Source organism: Anopheles funestus, chromosome 2RL, assembly GCF_943734845.2.
Source record: "Anopheles funestus chromosome 2RL, idAnoFuneDA-416_04, whole genome shotgun sequence".
NCBI lineage: Eukaryota > Metazoa > Arthropoda > Insecta > Diptera > Culicidae > Anopheles > Anopheles funestus.
This window is the reverse complement of record NC_064598.1, coordinates 95,671,705-95,688,321: the sequence shown is the minus strand read 5'-3', so window position 1 is coordinate 95,688,321 and position 16,617 is coordinate 95,671,705. Positions and strand designations below refer to the sequence as shown.

General features: G+C 43.6%; 2 protein-coding genes across 7 annotated transcripts in view; one reads left to right on the top strand and one right to left on the bottom strand.

Moving 5' to 3' along the window:
* LOC125763388 (rab3 GTPase-activating protein catalytic subunit) overlaps positions 1 to 16,617 on the top strand; it is a 356,077-nt gene that overhangs the window by 141,909 nt on the left and 197,551 nt on the right. Inside the window, exon 5 of one of the 2 annotated variants that reach the window (XR_007418345.1) lies at positions 13,930 to 14,019. The gene's annotated coding sequence lies outside the window, so the exon portion shown is untranslated. Of the gene's footprint in view, positions 1 to 13,929; positions 14,475 to 16,617 lie in introns of those variants that run through there. The other variant, XM_049426539.1, reaches the window with a different exon arrangement.
* Positions 1 to 16,617, bottom strand: part of LOC125763425 (dual specificity tyrosine-phosphorylation-regulated kinase 2) — a 57,576-nt gene that overhangs the window by 30,259 nt on the left and 10,700 nt on the right. The window lies entirely within an intron of this gene.

Here is a 16,617-nt window from a genome sequence, read left to right as displayed (position 1 = left end):
TATTTCATATGATGGAAAACGTACGGTTTCAGATTTCATTAATATTTACCTTGAAAGTGACCTCTCCCCTTGCTTTGTCTTCATAATAGTTTCCACAGACCGGATAGAAACCAAGTATCGGTGTTCGGATGGAAAAACGAATCCTCCAACCATTCGGTATTTAATTAAATACCAGCGTACACACCAGCGACGATACATACGCTTCAGAAGGCTCTCTCGTTGGCTCGCATGTATCGTGAGGAAAATTCAAAAAAGGAAAAACCTCCAATAAGACCTTCACCGAAACCGAAACTGAGCGCGCTTCATACGCGCTTAAGGGTGGAAGGAAAATCCATCTCTCACACACAGACACACGTCTCATACCGGCCTCTAAACGGCCCCGAACGCGCACGGGCACACGCCACGCCAAGTGTGCGAGACGAAAGGGAAAATAAATAAAACACCAGAACGAACCCATTATCAAAACGGCAGTGAAACCGTTCGCGGTCCCAAACCTGCTTCCACCTGCAGTTTTCCCTCCCAGTTTTTTGAAGAGGTGGAAAAAGTGCGTCTGTGCGGAACAATGGTGGAAAAACGCGAGGCGTGAACAATTTCGCTGCTGCCGGTCGGTCGGTCGGTTTCGTCTCGCTCAGCAAATTCACTTTCGTTCACGGTGCGTGGAAGAGCAATCGTATATTAAAACAGGAAGCTAGAAAGATGGCCAAAAACCACCCCCCCTCAAAAAGGTACGGATGAATGGAGCGTTAATCGGGGAAGGAACGGTGGAATGGTGTAAGGCAGTTCCGTCTGAGGGTCTCTCGCATTTTTTTTTCGACCAAAGTGATACACGGCCGGGTCGATAGTACACTATCGACAGCAACAACAACAACAAAAAACCGTTCACCACCAAAAAGACGTAACCGAGACAGGCTCCCAAGTGACTGCCGCTGTTTGGTTGTTTGGTTGAATTTTTCTTCTTGCCATCGGGTACGAAGGGGGGGGATGGTTTCTAATTTAAAGCCAGAAACAAAAAAATATTGTCGCTTGGTGGTGAATTTTTCACGCCGTACGAAAACAAAAAGAGAGACGAGCAAGTCGAGTGTTAGCGTAAGAGAGGACACACTATACAGAAAGGAAAACAAACCCCGAACAGTGCTCTACAAACATCAATTCAAAAATAAAAGCAAGGCGATCCTTCGCTTCGTGACAGGTGTTTGCGGACGCGCGAAGGAACGAGAAGGCAAGATACGCGCTTATGCTTTTGCCATTTGTTTTGTTCTACTTATGCATCCGGCCCGGGGGGTAGTTAGTGTAGGGATTGTTTCGAAACTTTAAAAATCCTTAAAACACTGGCGGCAATGTGATCATTTGAATGTTTTGTACGTCTTTTTGTTCGCCCAACTGCCAGGATGGAGCAAGGTGTAAAAGGAGTTGAGGAATTGACATTGGAGGAAGTGGCGAAATGCTTGGATGTTAAAATCGTGGAAATTCAACACGAACTAAAAGAGCAATTTTCCTTTTCTTATAGAGATAATCTTGGAAAGAAACAGTTTTTAAAAGCTATTGTTAACATACTTACTATTGTTCGACATACACGGAAATTGGAGGCACACAAATCTCCCAAGTTCGTACTAATAGGATCTTGGATTAATGGATAGGATGAATAGGATGTATTGATGGATAGTCTGGCTTAATTATGGTGAAAATATCTGGAAGAGATTCGGTACCAATCCTATCATATAAGATAAGATACCTCAAATCTAAACAAGTCTTATCAAACCGTCTCCAAAAGTAAGGTTGCACAACGTTAGGCTTTCGTTCGCCCAGGTGACCCAGACACACGAGACCATCCTCCATACCCCAATCGTTGAGGCCATTTCCGTGAAAGGTATCCGTAACGTCAGCGTTACCTTTTCTTCTTTTCCATTTTTATTTTAAGCTCTTTCGCACGTACGTCGTTTGTTTATTGTGGCGTTGCTCGTTGCTTGTGATACTGGCATTGCAGCGTTTGGTGCAACGGTCCTACCGTAACCACCCGCATTCTGTACGGTCGTTGCATGTTCCATTGGAGTGGAGCCTGTTTTTTTTCACTCCTTTTTGCCTTCACCAAACGTGCGATTGTGTATTCTCGTTTGTGGTGCTACCCAAAATTGGCTGGCGCGATGTCAATCCATCCCGGTGACCATCGATTCCAGCAAACACCGAACCGATGGAATCGATACGTCAGTTCGCTCAGCCAAAAGAAGGTCGTCCCCCAGGGTGAGAACCGGCGCCCGTGCATCGTGCTATCCGCTGAATACGCTCGACGGTTCGGTGCCTCGACGACAAGGAAATCATTTCCTCACAAATTGTTCAAATCGGGCCGAGGACATGGGCCGTCAGTGTGGATCTCACGTTGATGCGTCAAGTAGTAGAGTGCGCTGTGTATGCAAGATGAGCGTGCTGTTTGCAAGCTATGGCCTACTTTGGCCCAACTACTTGCTACTGCAGAATCCACCCCATGCTGTACCGTGATTCATCGACCATCGGCTGTCAATTAGCGAGAACACAGTTTGTCACGATACACTACATCGTTATGAGTCAAATAGTGTTGTGAGCATCCTGGGCCCGATGTTTACCACGGTTGATCACTGATTCATAAACCATTTGGGAATCCCTCCCTACCAAAGTTGGACTTTGAGCGCCCATTTTTGAGGACTAGAAGCGCTGGAACTATATGTACATCGCACAGCTGATGCGTATCAGAATCAGCAAACTAGATACCATGTGGCAGAGATTGTTGCCGACTCCGAACCAAAACAACAAACTTCACGTCGAAAAGCACTCAAACACGTTGCGTCTTGCGTAAAACAAGAAAAAACGTCATCAGGGTGATGGTGTTTCGCACAGTGCGTGCGTATGTTTGTGTGATGCCGGTGGTGCGTGTAACATTGAAAAGTTATTTTCGGTATCACCATCGTCAACACGCCCGGTATATTGAGCGGGCTAGGAAACGGACGCACTATTTTTAGTCCCCCCCATAACGGGTGCCGGTCCTCGGTCAAACGAGATCTAATTGGTAGCGAATCTGTCCCTCGGCTAGGAAGTGATCTTTCGATCTGTCGATGATGTGGTATTTTTTTAAAAAGAAGAAGACATAGCTATGCGGCCAGGCAGGTCATCAATATAAGAAAAAGAGAAGAAAAGATACGCTCGTCTACAGTGCTTGAAATTGGGAGAACTTCCTAATATACGGGGCTTCCTAATACATGTGGGTTTCAAACATAACAAGATATTCTTCCCTAACAAAAACCATCATAACGGATAGCTCCCAAGAGATCTGATTCATCTGCTCGCTTAGAAGTTGATAATTGAATGTGCTAACAGCTGCAAAACAAACGCCAGAGGTATGTTGTGCAGCAACGAGCGACCGGTGTGAAGATACCATAATTGAGGACAGAACCATGTTACAATCAGTGCGTAATTGGCGCTAAGTTTTCCAAGCAAACACCAGGCAATCCGTGCCGTCGATAATTATTTAATGGTGTGACCCACTCCAACAGGCAGAATGATAGGTTAGGGATATGACGTCGTACACCACGTCGTGTCTAAGCTGTCGTAATACAATTTTAAGTCAAACTATTTTTAATTCTTCTTGATTCTTTTACGTCTAGTGATTGCCTTGCGTTTAAATTGCATCACTCGCCGACAGCACGGCCTCGGTTTCTGTAAGTAGGACGCGGAAAGATTACGATATGCATCCGGCTGTATTCTTCAAGCATCCTCAACCTTAAGGCTTAAGGGAGTTAAATTAGTTTGGATACGGTCCAACAAACTAACCAGCTGATGTGGTTGTATTTATGTGACATTAAGATGAAGCTTAAGTTCACGCTTAACTTCACAGCTTCCGGTTGGGATTTTATCGCTAATCACTTGGAATGTGCTTTAGTGCGCAATGCCAATACATGATTCATCAACCATCGAGTTCTCGGTATAAATGTCAACCGGTAGAAATCGTTTTTAATTACTTTAAAATAGAACCACTTTGCTAGAAAAGTGTAGAGCGATTGGAAATATTCTTCTCAACGCCATCGGCACTAATCAGATGCTCTACATGAAAGGAAGCCATTTTGGGAACACACCGACAACCGTGTGAGTGACGACTCTACCCTGGATGTTATCTCCGTTCGACTTGGCATGCAGTTGTTGCTAAGCGCTTCGTTTCATGTTCATTCCGACCAGAGCACGAAAAGTGTCTTATTTGTCGTTTTGCTCGTTGCCGTCCTTAGCCGTTAGTAGGAATGGGTTTTTTTCTGCGTGGTAAGAAATGCAGCAGCCTTCCATCCCGATGGATTCGAAAACACGTTTGTGCGAGTAGTAGTTATAGTCATCTATTCTGTTATCCGAGAAGTGTGCGCTAGAGGTAGAGGTATTCTTCTGTCAGCTAAATGTAGCTCAGGGACAGTGAGTGTACGGGACACGGAAGCAATAAAGTCCAACGCACCTGGTACGGGGACCTTGTTGAGGGGTTGAGTAAGTTATTGATCTAATCTTGAAGTTCATCAGTCGCTCACTGTGTGTGTGGGTGTCTTACTGATAGACATTTCTCGGTGTCGTAAACAGTAACATAAAAAATCCTACTTCCGATGACCCAATTATATTTTGGGTGAATTCTTGCACTTTCTTCACGAAGGTAGAGTTTTTTCGTTTTGATTTTCTTACCAAGAACCTGTACAACGAGCGTACTCTGTAACGTTATGGATGACTACACAGTAATCATAACTAGCGATAACCTAATTTCTTCTATTTGCCATCCGTCCCGGAGCAGTTTCTGCTTTCTTTGTCGCACGTTCACGCCGTGGCGTCGCATCACAAACACTCTCCAATCATACCCATCTATTGGTGATAGATTAGATTTCACTTCCTCCTTGCAGCATACTGAAGAATACGGAGAAGATCCCAACCCTAGCTAAACATTCATTCGCCGAGATTTAAAAGGCAAAGACGATGCGCCTTCGGGCGCTATATAACTGTACAAACTACCCGTATCGTATCGGAACAGCTCATATGAGAAGGTGATGCAGAAAGTAAACACAACACAACTTCAAACCCATACTAGCCAGGTGTGCCAGGTGTGCCAACAGATCGCACATCCTTAGCTTCACAGACTTCGGTATCGAAAGGCCGTGAAAGTAAAATTACTTCCAACCGCACGCAAGACCATACGTCCAAGACCATAACCGTGGCCATGAGCAGGCTACATTTGGTAGCACACCATAAAACCAGCAACAACGGGACCCGATCCCGAAGAGGAGAGCATACAGCAGAGGGTAGGATGGTTGACACGACAACTACGCTAACAAGAGTTGGTTGGGAGCAGCAGAACTTGAAAAACGAGTTGCACTCTATGAATTTCACGTTTTCCCTTATATATTTCTTTCTAGCTTGTTTCCGACCGGGTATTGGTTAGGAGTTGTTTCTTTTAGTTTTCCTGTGTTTACTCAGATCTTCGTGACGACGCCAGCAAAGCGAGATGCGTCTGGGAATGTTGGACAATGTTTAATGAGATCCCGATTCCACCACACCTTCAGATGCACCTGGAAGATGAGAAAAGCTCATCTTTCAACCAATCGGGACAATAGTGTGATATGAGTGGATCTTTTAAGGTCGCTCCATCATTGCTATTGTTCTAATGTAAAAGAAATTTGAGACATTATACGTTGTTTTCCTCACAGTTAATCGATCGATCGCTTTATTAGACTGATTGTGGTGTTAGTTTCCCATTATTTAATGTCCAGGTAATTTAAAATATAATTTCTCCATTATGAACAACAGGTGCCTAATAGGCACGAAATTTTACACAAACCCATCAACCGCGCCTAGGGAGTCCAACTTTCGACGAACATTTTCTCCATTGCCGATACTTCCAGCGAGAGTGATTTCCTTACCCGTTTCGCACCACAATCCCTTTCATTAGCGAGCCTATTGATCGGGGTGATCGGAATTTTCGGCGATTGGCCAGTGACCGACTTTTTTTGCGTGAGCATGCGCGTGAAGTTGCCTGAACCTGAACCGACCGTGAAGCGCACTCAGGCACTTCTAAAGACACCCCAACCGCGGGGTGTATCGCTTTCGTGTGAAGGTGAAACCAATCCCAAAAGGCTAACGCTCTTATCAATCAACGCCATCGAAGAAAAATACACAACAAACGATGCAATGCACACACGGGTACCTTCTTTCCGCTTTTATCGTGCCATCACCGCAGGCGTTTGTGCGTTATCGAAAGTGCTAATTAGCACTGGACCGTGAACCGAACGCAACTTTCCTATCTCAATTGACGACACACACATGCCACAAACATGCCCACATTGTCCTTCAATTGGGCGATAAACTCGGGCGATGGTGGCGTGCATCCTTGCCGTGGGTATTTCATCATTGAATTGCCCCACGTTAATAAGTCACACAAGTGTTTGATGCTGCCAATCACTCTCAATTAGTTCTATGCTGGCCACAAACCAACCCCATGGAATTGCTTGTGACAATCGTTTTGAGGATTGGTTTCTTCACGCAAAACTTACCATTCTGGACCGCTTTGTACGACCAAGAACTTGATAAAAAAATTCTTAACTATACTCTCGATCATTGGATGGCTTCTGAAATGTTTCCCTTGTGATAGCATGATGCGCATTCTAGAATCTATGGACAAAGGTCTATTCCCGTGCTCTCAGGCATCATCATCATCATACTTCAGCTGATGGAGAAAATGGAAAATATATGAATGAAAGGGACAACAAGACCACAAGATTGCACTATTACACTTTGGTAGACTAAGGCGCATAGAATGGCGGCAAGATGGATCGGAATAAAGCATCCGGTTCTGTTCTGGCAGTGGTGTCTACTGCGACCATTGTTATTTTAATGGTCCTAACCGGTTCAAGAAGAGCCAAAGAGATGAAGAAGGAAAAAAACACAAACGAGACACAACAGCGAGATCAATAACCTGAGCATACACACGGGATGCTGTAGCGATCGTTCAAAGTTCCTTTAGAACTTGCAACCAGAACCTCCACATGCTGTGCGTATCTCGATCAGCACACAGACAACCCAGAACATCGGGATGTCGGGACCGACTTGAAGGCCTCTTTTATGGCTTCTATGATTCAGACCGTACTTCAGCTTGTGCTTCTCCCAGTTTGTTGCTTTTCTCACCCTTATTTACCCACGACTTCTTGTGACCTTCGGACGGGCAGTTGGCCTAGCGTGGGGCTAGGTAGGCTGATTGTGTTATTTAAATTTTAATTTCATTTCACTTCTTTCACTTCACAAGTGGTACCTCTCTGGCCTCGGTACGTCAATCTGCGGTGCGGTCGGTCAATAATAATCCACCAATTCTACAAGCACGGAAACTCGTACACTCGTGGGCGATAAGTTCAATGTTTCGAACGGCGGGAAAGGAATGGACATTGGATTGGTGAAGGATTCAATTGAATTACCTTTCTGCCCAATAAAGTCAATATCAATAGCGCAATTCCTCAGCGTATACTATTGAATCGATTGAAGAAGTTGGAGTTGTGTAGGGCGGTAATTCATTCCAACGTTTCCGCGCTACTTTGGAAAGCGTATTCCTGTACAGAACATTTTGGATAACGAATTTCCAATCAGTTGAATATCCTCCTAGAACGCTATTCAGGTCGCTCAGTATCTAAACATCAACAAATCATCCATTTTATGCATCTTCGTACTTCCCTTTGACCGTGCTTCTAAATCGGTTTTTGGTGAATGAATTCTAGCTATGTCTTTTCCACAAACCCACCTAGCAGAAATGATTCCATTTACTACGCAAACAGAGACGATACACAACAATGCATACGCCTCCAAGACGTCACGTCCAATGCTAAACATACCCTGCCAACAAATCCTTGCAAATATTTCGCTTTCCACAACACCACGAAGTCCTGACCGAGGGACAAAAGAAATCAGCTTTACTGGCAAAGCCGAACAGTCGCAATATTGACTGCAAAGAACCATGACCTGCTGCAAGTGAACGATCGCTGCATCTCCTTGAACCGGTGTTTGCCATCCGAAAGCTATTGCGTATTTTGCGAAAGTGTTTCTTTTATCAACAGCGGGAAAGTTTCGACGTGTTTATCCTTCATTCGAAACCTTGTACATCCTAACCCCTTCCGGCACCTTCCATTCATCTTTCCATACCGCTCTCCCCGTCTGGTCGGGAAACCCTTCGAGTGAAAGTGGATTTAATCTTCGGTCAACATTGTGCCATTCCCCGGACTCGCCCGTCCTGTCGATTGTTTTGCGAAAAAAAAGAAGAGTAAATTTAGATTAGACTTACATCATGCCGGGCCCATGTTGACATACGGACTATGGGCCTCCTCAAACCACTTGCTTCACAATAGAAGAACATTGACACGCGCATCATCATCATCATCGGGCCTAGGATCATCACTCTGCCAGAGTTGCGAGCGGATGGGTTCGAAAGGTGTTTACTTAAATTTCTTTTATAGATACGCTTTAGTTCAGGGTGGTTTTTTTTTCTTTTTATTGTCGCCCCACCACCTTACAGGCAGACGAAGCGACAAATGAAGCTATTAAGTGATTTAGTGCGAAAGTAAACCAAACAACCCTCGGGCTGCTTTGTAAACGGGATTAAATGTGTTGAGCGTAAATGTTAGGAGCTTGTTGGTAAAGTGGTCTTAGGAAAGTAAAATTTCTAAACCGTTGCAAGTAACTATTGAAATAAAAAAATATAGAAAAGGTAAAAAAGTACAAATTTGTACAAGATCTTTTATGGCAAATTACCAATAATCAAGCCGAATAGCAAGAGACAAGTTTTGAACTTAAATGTTAATCGAAACAATTCCTTCATCGCTCGCATAATCTGTTCCCATATAACCTTGCGTCTTACAGCACCAAATCGCTTACCGCATTGCTAAATTTCCGTACCATCTACAAACGTTAACCGATGATCTAATTTTGATGATCGCTCATCAACTCATCGACACAATTGTCAGGCCCAATTTCATCATTTTGTGCCAGGCCGTTCCAAACAACACAGAAAGTAGACAAACTGTGACTTTGGGCAGTGCCACGGCGGGACACTGAATCGCATAAAGTGTACCAGTAGGTGGCGGCACAGGCTGGGAAGGCTTCGTCAGCGTAAACTCCTATGCTCGCAGCTGTAACGAAGGCGCCTGTCGGAACCATTAGCGCCAAGTGCAACGCAAGTGAAATCGCGGACCGCCTTTTTCCGCCGCGTTACATCTTGCGGACAACGGCACCGCGGGTGAAGGTGTGTTGCAAAAATTATTATTGTTAGGCCTTAAAGTGGAGTTTGCCGTTGCGAGGTTTGGGTGTGCTTTCGTAAATCTAAAACACACACACACACACACACAGTTGAGGCACACAACAGTAAGCGTTTTTGAATCGTCTTTATTTTCGCAAAAGAGACCTCCTCATAAGCCCATAGACGATGGTCGCTTCCTTCGTGTGCAGGTTAGTGAAGCGTAGAAATAAGGTCGCACTTATTTCGAAGGAAAAGAAAAACCTTTACGCATCTTCGCATTCGGGCGAGGAAATTGTTCAGCTGGGTTGTTGGTAATTCATATGTGTGCCTCCCTCCAACCCGGGGCTAAAGTTTTGGAGATCCAAAACAAACGGGCGTGAGGGCGTAGAGACGATGTGCTTATTAATGGGATTTTTTTTCAGTTGCCGTTGTTTCTAGCAGATGGGCACACTCGCTGGTTGAGCCGTGAGAATTCGTGAACTACCTCGCGTGCATGCCGTGGACGGCTCAATGATCGACAGCGGTAACGACTGTTCACGCTTGTTAGATTTGGAACAAACACCTCATTTAGCATTATCTGGTGAGTGAGTGGACGTATGCATTCGTGGACGCAACTAGTGAAAAGGCACGCCTGCCCATAATGGAGTGCATTTGGTCGAAACTGCACACGATGGTTTGGTGCAGTTTCCTGCAGATAGCTTCTTCATCTTGATCAATGTGAAGCCGATGGAGAGGGCATCATCGTAAGTGGGGTGGGAAAGTTTGAGTTCGATTTTTCCAACCTTGCCTTCTGCCAATGGCCTCACAACCGTGCATACGTCATGCGTGCGAGAGTAAGAAGAGGAATTTGATTTTTGTGACTAGAAAACGCCCGTACGTCAATGCACGATTACGTCAACTCTGTCTCAAAATATTATGCACTGAATCAACAGGTTGGACGGAATTGCATTCCAAAATGTACATCTAGACATATGGTCAGACATTCAGGAACTATTTCTTGGGGAAAATCTTGAACCTGAAAAAATGACCCAAGATCTTTATTGGGGAGAATCAAGAAACTTAAGAATCTCCAAAGAATCTCCAAAGATCAGTCTCAGTATTTCGAATGCCTTCATCGAAGATTCATATTGCAGACTCTTCACAATAGACATCACTTAGGATTCCTGGAAAATTTTATGAAATTCTTCCAGGAACTCTCACCTTTACGATTATTGCTATTTAATTCCCTTGGCTTTTCGTTTTACATCTTCGCACATATTCCAAAGATCTTCATTGCTGTTCAACAACTCCTTAAAGTCCGTTAAATGCAAAGTGTGCTTTAACGAGCTGTGATTAATGTCAGGCAACGAATTAACAACCTGCCCTGTAAACGGTTACCATACGATGCGACAAAACGGTCTCGTCTTAATCAGGAAACACCCTTCGAAACCAACAGCACAAAAAAGAGAGTTATAATCTTTTTGCTTCACTAATTGTGGACAAATTGAAACACATACACACACAGAAACCTCGGCTCGGCTTGAAGTTACAGTCTTCTCGCTTCCTTCCAGCTTTCAATTAAGTTGCTTAGCCCGGTGCATAATTTATCGCTGCCCAGTTCTCCCATTACAGCTTGAACACGCGCAATTCACATGCTCTAGCATAAGGAAAGTACAAACACACATGGTACGCGCGCCGGTTACACGCATAAAGCCAGTGTCCTCCGGGGCTTATCCCGGGGGGGACATCTGGTTGAAACCTCCATTTTCAAACGGGGGACAAACGAGCCGTTTCGCTTCCGGAAACAACCGATTGCGCTTGCACAGCAACCGTCACCGCTCGAAGTGCATTTTACATTTGCCGTGCCGCGGACCGTTGCAACAGTGGCACAGGCCATCGAACAGAAATGGACAGACGGCGCTAATTTATCACCCGGGATGGTGTATTTCAGTCACTCGCTCACTTTCGTCACGGTTTTTTTTTGTTAGAGCAGTAATAAATTGCACACTTCCTACAGAAACGCACAACACCCCTGTGAGTGCGGCTGCTCACACGCTGCTTGTGCGATTGAAAATGAAAACTCAAATTATGGATGATGGGTTTTATTTTAATAAAAAAAAACACACAAAATGCACCCATTACTACTAAAAGTAAAGCACAAACGATAACGCATGATGACCAGAGAAGGTGACTGAAGACGTCAAAACATTCGAATCGCTTCCCGCTTTGTAAAGGAAAATGAAAAATATTAATCGCGACGCCAAAATGTCCGTCCCTCAATATCTCCCCCCCAAAAAAAAAAACCATTGCACAACGTGGTTCACTGGCTTTTTTTTGTTGGTATCTTCTTAAGATACATTAAATATGTGCACAAATAAGCAATGAAGACGTCCGGGCGGGTCTGTTTTGATTGCTTTTTTATGAGTTGCTGGTAGTGTCCATCAAACCACATTAAATATTTATCAAAGAAAGTGAGTTAATCCAGTTTTACCGACGGACGTAGCGTGTGTTTTGTGTGTGTGCGCTAGTACTTCAAAGTACAATACTCATATGCTTAGGAGAGGACACGTGGAGCATTAATGCAACAACTTTTATTTTTAATCATCTGCTCGATTAAGGTCGATACTATGATTAACTTTGTGCGTTACAAATCTCTTCTCAAACAATGTGTTCATCATCGGTAGCACAATGCTGCTGATTGTGTTGCGACACGGAAAGCAAATTAAGACAGCATGAAGAATGGAGTCAAACGAAGTTAGAAGGAGTATTTCAATTTTTCATGCGAATAATTACAATTCCAGACACACACACACGAGTACTTTTTAAACCGGTTGAATCAAAAACCTTGTCGTAATTGTTCAATCTGGAATGTGAAAAAGAATCTATGCTGCTGTCCAGTTCAGATTAACACGTAAATGTAGCATAACGGGACGCCCTCTGGCACGCGTTTAATGCGGCTGAATGTTGGTTATGTTACAGTGCTTGGATCAATGCGATAAATGACCAGTGCATATACACTGTGAATGTGCGTAATTGTGTTCTGCCACCAACTCCACCAACTCCTCAGCAAGGGAGAAATGTGCACCCAGCGACGTTCGTTATGCTTTACTGACTCTTTCTTTTGCTCTCTGTGTGTAACGTACGTTACTGGGAGTTGGGTGGTGGTGTGGTTGTGTGGCACCCGAAAGGGGTAGGTCATTTCCCTCCATGCACACGAACACCACAAACCTCTGACGCACTTTACAGGGCGGAAAACATTCAAATTAAAGTTACTAAAAAAAGGGTTTATCATTTTATGTACCACAACGTAACGTACAGTGTCCACCCTACCCATTTTGAGTGTATGTGTAGGGGGGTGTCTGTACATGAATGTTTGTAGCCTTATTTATATGTTTGTCGCAAGCGTCCCATGCGAGTAGCTCTGGACCCGGTAAATGATAATTCGGTTGGATACGCTTTATTCACGATAAGAAAAACGAATTGTAAAAAAAACACACACTCGCGGACGAGGTATGGAACGGTACGGGATTTCAAACGCATCCGGTACATGCAGTTCCACACCGCTGCCTGCATTAAACTGTTCATTTACAGCGCGCTGTTCAGCAAGCCGTCGGTGGCTAAATTTCTCTTTCACTCAGCACAGGCGCAGGAAATTCGACCCAGGGAAATGGTGGCCCCCGATAGCGCCCGGGTGTAGCCGTCTTCAGCGTGTATCGCCAAATTAAAAGTTCACTGCGCGTTTTGGGTGTCTCGATCGATGTTATATAAACGAATTTTCCTTTACATTTTTACACAAAGTGAAGCGAAAACAAATAAACAAACTATATTATTTGATTCGTAATTTTAACAATTTTCTTTTGCCCATGAAACCACGAAACACACACACACATTTTTCAACTCCTTTTTTTTGCCTTTCCACCACTCAAGCGCTTGATTTTCCGTTTCGTCCATTTGTCTTGCTTCATAATTTTCGAATCAATCGCTTGTAATTTTTTTTCGAACGCAACGAGGAAAACTGATCGGTTGTGCAACAATAATCGCGCACCCGAGGTGTAACACAATCGATCAACGAAATCGGCGGCACTTTTGGGGGTTGCTTTTGGAGCAGGTGAAGTGGTGGTGGTGAACTATCCACCAAACAGTGCTGCATTCCGTTTTCTTATCGCATCTTGGACAGTAAGAGAGCCGTGGTAACGGGTTGGTGTTCGATTGTGAAGAGAAGAAAAGCGCGACTAGCAAAACACTTTTCATTGCATCACTCGATACACGGACCACAACACGCCCGGCTGCAGTGTTGTGTCGTTTTGTCTCGGACCACAGACCTTGCCCCATTTGATAACAAAATTAATAGTGCAACAACGTCTATTGGTGGCGCAAGACGCGAGCACACATTAGCGATGGTTCTGCTCTAAAAAATATTTCATCCTGCACTGAGGTTTTTGTTTTTATCATTTTACACGCCAATCACACTCAACAACACGCTCGATTTGAGTACAAAATCCCTAGCCAGCAATTGTTTTTTTTCTTTTGAAGATGCAAAGTTACAAAGTCTCCAACTTCTGAATTTATTTTCAAGTTAAACTACTAAATATCTCACTTTTGGAAACCTTTAACAACACTAATAATTTTTATTTCTGTTTGATATTTAATAAAATCCCCAAATTTCATCATATTTTCTCTTTATTTCTAGGTTTTTTTGTGAAGTTTCCACCGTGCCATTTGCTGATACAAAAAAACAGAGCCATTAGTAAGCTTACCGGTATCAACCAGAACCGGGAAAGGTAAGAAAACTTCGATTGACAAACTTTTCTATTGGCATCAGATTCTTATCGCAGGGTTATAACTAAATGACAAAAAACGAAGGCTCGGTTACGGTGGGCGAAACCTTTTCTTTCCCCCTCACATTCGGTTCCTTTGCTTCTATCCTCCAGCGAAACACGCCGGAATTGCATTAGTAATTGGTTATAATTTATGGGAACCACAATCGGAATACTCATCGTTTGAGGTTCGACTGCTTACAAGACAGGTTTAACCGTCCAAAAAACAGACAAACTTCGTTTTGCGGGCCCAGTGTACCCAGTACAGTCGGCAAAAGGGCTCGATTTGTGGTGTCGTCTTGTGGTTCAGCTACCTTCGGCTAGCATGCAACCGCTGCGTTATTACGTTGCGAAGCATTATGTTATGGTTTTAGCTTCCGGAGGTGTAGTACCTCCAGAGGAGAGTACTACCAAATAGTGAGCAGACAAAACCACAAGCATGGATATATTATACCAAAGCCTGGTCGTAGGTCCTTGCCTACTGATGGAGAGGACGAAAAGAAAAAAGCCATCGAGTAAATTGTATAACAAGATAGTTAGACAACTAATTGATCACCAAACAATCGGCGACAGATGTGTAACGAGGGAAAAAGGGCCTAATGCAGCGAACCGGCGTAGTCAACCGGGCTTTGGCTCTATCGCCACCAGCCGGGTGGTTTTCCGGTTCCGGCTTTTCCGGGTCAGAATGAATGTTTTTGTTTAGGTCTACTGTTTGAGTTTTTTTTTGTTGTATATTTTTTTTTCTACTCCCGTATATATTCGTTGCCCCCGTGGCAATAAGGGCACTAGGGGGGCGGGATCGTATTTTGGTTGGGTGAGTCAAACATTGTTCTCTACTCTCCCACCCGTTACATTTACCACACAGAGACCATAAAAGGTTGTACAAAAAACGCACACACATACGCGTTCATGGTTTTTGTCACTGCAGCAATAACGAGCCGGGTCGCTTCCGGTTAGAATTTTCAACGCTTTCTTCCCTCCGATGTGGGGCTGTGGGCGGGAGAAAACAGTTCCCCCCACTCGGTTTCGTGTCTCGCGGAAGGAAAATAGATAAAAAATTTATTACATTCATTACAATCGTCACACACAGAAAATTTTTGGGGGACCTTCTTTTTTCCCCCGCCTAAACGATAGTGGCATGCATGTGGGTTTTTCCTCTTTGGCCCACTATTTACTTCTAGCTCTTTGACCGGTTTGTTTATAATTTACAGCGTTTTCCCGCTACAATTTCTAACTCGATTCCCGGTGCGTTATTGGGGCAATTAGTGTTTCTTCGTTCGGTGTCGTTTAAAGACAAATAGTTCACCTTCCCTCACTACGGGAGGGTGAAAGGTTTTCCACATGTAACTGCTGCTGCTCATCGTCACAAAACCGCATGCGTACCGAAAGCAACTACGAATGCTAGTTTACGACTGTTTAGACCGCAACCGACCGAACTAGGGGTGAAAGTTTCTAACCAACAGAATGACGCTTTGATGAATTATACCAGCCGATTAGAGTAGAACATTTATTCGTCTCGCTTTACTACCTTCTCCCGGTACTCCTGGGTACGGAACGTACGAACAAGGGTGGAAAAATGGGGGCGAGTTTTCACGGTTGATCGGTCGATGTCTCCTACCTTCCAACAAAAAAAAAAAAACCAATCCCTCCACGATTTGGAAATAAATGGTTCCAGTTACGAAAATCGTTATCAATCACGCACGTTCTAGGCAAGCAGTCGAGCTAGGGCATGGCCCCCACCGGCCCCAACCAAGCCAGTCGACGAAATCAATCAATTATGGAATGAAACGTTTCACCAGTGCTCTCTAGAGCTCTGTTTGAATGGAGGGAACATTTGATGAAGTGACTCGAACGCACTCGTATGGTTAAAGTTGAACAAAACACTCTTCCACCGGTGATCATTTGCCCAATTTATCGATTATTAATGTACAATTACTCGGAATTTGGTGAATAGGTTTTATTAAGCCAACAGCAATGGTATGAGTTCCTGCATGGAAGGGTCACACGTAAAAGTGAGGCTTGATGCAACCTTGTAATGTAATTTCGATCACATTCAGTTTTATCACTTCACGAAGGAAATATGTGTAAATTTATCCTTAATGTATGTATTTTGATAACCAAGAAAGTACGATATTCTATGTCATAATATAAAAATTCTAAATTTAATTTTTTAATTTAATTCTTTAAATTTAATATAAAATTTATTGTTGCCTTAATAATGAATTATTTACAGTGAGTCCCAAAAGTATTGGTCTAGATATAAATTTTAGACCAAAAGAAGAGTTATGCTCATGATAGGCACAAGACTGAAAAGTTTTCAAGGAATTTATTTGAATTTTGAAAAATTTCCTTTTTTACGCATTTTTTTCACCCTGTCTTCAAAGCGACGTTAAAAGGCCATCTTCTGTATGTGTTGTACAAAATCCAAAGTTTCGTATCTTCAGCCTCTTATTTAAATCAAACTTCAGCTGCTAAATTCCTGTATGCTCTCCTGCGTTATTTGGCGCTCGTTTCTCCAATTTTAGTCCTTATTTCACCCAATGTTTTGAGTTAAAAAAATCA